This window comes from Lonchura striata, chromosome 34 (assembly GCF_050655825.1).
Source record: "Lonchura striata isolate lonStrDom1 chromosome 34, ASM5065582v1, whole genome shotgun sequence".
Taxonomy (NCBI): Eukaryota; Metazoa; Chordata; class Aves; order Passeriformes; family Estrildidae; genus Lonchura; species Lonchura striata.
In genome coordinates, this window is record NC_140736.1 from 705,825 (window position 1) to 709,913 (window position 4,089).

A 4,089-nucleotide genomic window follows, 5' to 3' on the forward strand; every position below is an offset into this window, starting at 1 on the left:
GCATCACTGGCCCATTGTGCTCATAGCAACAGCCACTGATTGAGGCTCACAGTCTGGTTTAGCTGCTGGCTTAGGCTCACAGTCTGGTTTAGCTGCTGGCTTAGGCTCACTGTCTGGTTTAGCTGCTGGCTTAGGTTCACGGTCTGGTTTAGCTGCTGGCTTAGGCTCACGGTCTGGTTTAGCTGCTGGTTTCGAGCCGGGGCTGTTGGCTGCAGCCTGAGTGACTGGGATAGCTGCTGATTTATCTCCCTGCCCCCCTTCCTCTGTCTGCTTCCCTACAGTATCTAGCAGGGTGCGATAAGCACCAGCCAGGACCCAGCTCACTGCAATGATCTTTTTCTCCTTAGACTCAACATGGCATTTCTCTTTAAAGTACTCTGCCACCTCAGCTGGATTCTGAATTTGTTCACATGGGAAGTCCCATGCTATAGGGTCAGAAAATTCCTTTAAGGTTTGGCCCATATGCTCCCATTTCTTTCTTGAACTCCCTCACATCTCCTGAGTTGAGAGGTACCTCCATATAACCTATTCCCAGAATTTGGGTTGGTTGTCCCTGCTGACCAGCACTGGGGTTAGGGATCATTCCCAAAGCTACTTCCCTTCATGGATATAGAGCTTGCCCTTCCCTTTCTCTTTCCCCCCTTGTTAGACTACGAGTAACGCAGCGATTTTCCTCAGGGATCGGCTCCGGGATTTCTACCTCTTGGTTATCAAAATCTTCCCCTTGATCTAAATCGGGGTAGACTGCGGGTGGTGCTGGTGGGGGTGGAGGAGGGGGAGGTATGTATGGTATAAGGGGTGCAGTTGGAACTTCCTCAGGCTTTTTATTTTTCTTTTTCCCTCCCTGGGTGCTTAAGGCAAAAGGTTTTGCTCCCGTTTCCCCCACTACCCAGAGAGAAGCATACTTGCTCTCTTCCATATCAAAAGGTTCTTTAGAGTTTACATAAATGTTTAATGCCTGGCAAATCCAGACCTTGAAGTTTCCAAACACTGGACAAAATAAATTATCACTACAGATTTGTTTTCCTCCCCATTCTTTTATACAATAATGTATCATTTTTGCCACAGCCTCCCCTTTCCTTGAAGGATATTAATCCCAAGATTTTATCATTAGACCTAATGGACTGTCAGGGGGGATCTGGGGAAGCGTTACCGGGTCCCCGTCCCCATGGAAGCAGAGAGCTTGCTTTTCCTCTGTCCCATCTCCCAGGACACCTTCAGGCACACACACACTCGTGGCCCCTGTTCGTGCCCAGCCCCTTGCGGGCTCTGCAAACCGCACTACTCAGAGCTCTGCCCGTGCCTCGTCCTACAAGAACGTCTCACGTGTTATGTCCTGGGATCCCAGCCCAACCCAGCGGATCCCCACTTTTATACTCACGCTGTCCTGCGTCTTCGCCCGGCTTCGTGCACAAAGATTACGGGGTTACCTGTGGGAATGATTAGGCTCCTCTGCACGGCTGGGGTGTAGTGAGGCAGAGATCTCTGAAGCTTGCTCTTGGGGAGAGAGGTTTATTTAAAGATTCAGGAATGCCCGAGCCTCGTGCTCTCAGGCGCAGCATGTGGCTGGGCTTAGGAGGACGGGGGAGGGGAGAGAGAAATGGAGGGTTTAGGAGAGGGGAAGCCCCAGGCAGGGAGGGAGTCCTAGAGGGGAGGAGGGAGGAAGTCCAAGAGGCCGCATGGCCGCTCGGAGCCCCCTTTTCAGGGGCTCCTAGGTGGGCTGGGACAAGGCATGGGCCAATGGGGTTACAGACTCTGATGTTTTAGGGGCAGGTACAGAGGTGCGGGATGAGCCACAATCTTTTGGGGGGTAGGATGGAACAGTCCATTTCACTCCAGGATTCATCCAAGGGCAGAAGTGACATTCGGCTAGCTAAAATAACAATCATATCTATCTACCCTCTGCAACAGTTACCGGTATCCCTTTTGCTCAATACCAAATTTGGGTTCGTCGGTAAGGGTCTGGGAAGGAAAAGCCTGCACCAGAGCCACTGCAGAGGCAGCGGGGCGCCTCCCTGATTAGGAGTTCCCACCCGTTCGCCCTTATCCGAGTCACGGCACCAAATTTGTTATGGACAAATTCAATTGGGGAGGCTAATTATAGATAAATCAATTAACAAGAATTTATTAAGCAAGTGGTATTAAGCAAAAGAACAGCGCGGGGCAGCCAGGGAGCCTGTGCTCTGCCACGGCGCACCTTCCCCCTTTGACCTTTTTGTTTTTATACGTCCCAGTTGACGTATTTTCTCTCTATGAACTCTGCGCCGGTGCAATTGGTTGCTGCGGGTCTGTTTTTTCTGCCCTTGGAGGTCGCAGGAATGAAGGCTCCTCATCTTCCTTGCAGATTGTCCTTGGCCTAAAAGTTAACTTGTATATAATTAGTTACACAGTCTTCTATGCTAGTTGCATTCCCTACTCAGTTCAAATTCTTGTCTCCTTTAACACTCATTTTGATGAACAACGACCTTTTTATTTATTACACCCACTCTCTCCCAGTGCCCCCCAGCGTGTCCATCTCTCTGCTGCCCTCGAGCTCCCGGCCCGGCCCTGGCCGCCTGCTCCCATCCAGCTGAGGTGATTCCAGGGCCAGCAGGAGCTCTCTGTGGTGGCCAATGACGTGGTCCCCAACGGGGACTGGACCCACCAGCTCCTGGTGCTGCTGGAAACCCAAACCTAGGCCAGGCTCACCTCCACCTGCCAACAACATCAGCCTGGAACAACCTGTGAGCCGGAACTGGGGTATAGGGGAGGAACTGGGGGTGCTGGGAGAGCCACTGGCATGTGCTGGGAGCAACTAGGAGGGAGTTGGAGAGAGCCTGGTTTCAACTGGGAGAGGAGGTTGGGGGTTTAGAAGGGCTAAGAAGAGGTTTGGAGAATACTGGGAAGGGTGGGATGAGGTTCTGGAGGTCCTATTGGGCACTGGGAGGGAGTTTGGGTGCGTTAGGTTTAAGTGGGAGGGAATAGAGTGAGCCTGAAGGAGCTGGATGGAGATTGGGGATGGAAAAGCAGAGATTGGGATGAGGTTGGTTGTGCTGGGAAGAGACTGGGAGGGCTCTGGGTGAGTCCTGGTGGGGCTGGGAAGGGACTGGGATAGGCTTTAGGGGTCCTGAGGCAGTGGGGGACGACTAGAAGGAGGCTGTGGGATCCTGAGAGGGACAGGAGGGGCTTTGGTGGGTCCTGGGGAGGTTAGGACAGAATCAAGAGGGAGGTTTCAGGGGATCCTGAGTGGGCTGGAAGCGACCAGGAAAGTGCTTGGAGGGGCTTGGGTGTCTGTGAGAGTTTTTGGGAGATCCTGACCCCTGCGAACTACCCAGAGATGCTGCTGGATGCTGCCGCAGCAAGATGCTGACAAGAACTGGGGACTCCGAGTTGGGCTTCGTCTTCCTGGCACTGGGGATCGAGTTTACCTGCACAAGAAAGGGGAGTCCCAGGGGTCGTGTCCCCCCTCCCCTGGAGTGTGAATGCTCCCCCGGGGCCCCCAGCCCGGTGTCACCCCCTTTTCTCTGCCCACAGACCCCTGAGCCACTGGCGGCCGCAGCCCCTCCCCGTGGCCTCGGGCCCGGCAAGGACCCCCCCACTCCTTCCCCACGCTGATTTTGGGGGGGTCGAGTGCCCCCCCAGCCCTGCTGTCACTCTGCCCCTGCCCCCTGCTCCCAGTGTTCCCAGTAAAGCTTCCCAGTTAAATCCAGCCCAGTTCATGGGGGCACTGGGGAGGGACTTGGGGGGACCCCACGGCGGGGCCGGCACTGGGCAGGGAGGGCGGGTCCAGGTGGGGAACACTGCCTGCTGCGGGTCTGCCCGGCAACTGGTGAGTCATCAGCCCTGCTCTCGCTGATTGGCTGACTCTTCTCCACCGCGTTCTCTCATTGGCTGAGGAGATCCCGGCAGTGCAGAGAAGGAACGGGAGAGATCCCGCCCCGAGCACCGGCACGGGGACAACAGACCCAGCCTGGGCACAGGGAGGGAATTTATTACCAACCAAACCACGGCAGCACCAGGAGAAGGGAAAGAAATCCCTCCAGCCTTCCCCCACCCAACGGGGATCACCCACAACAGGGTTATCCACCATGGAGAGACGGGGACATCCGA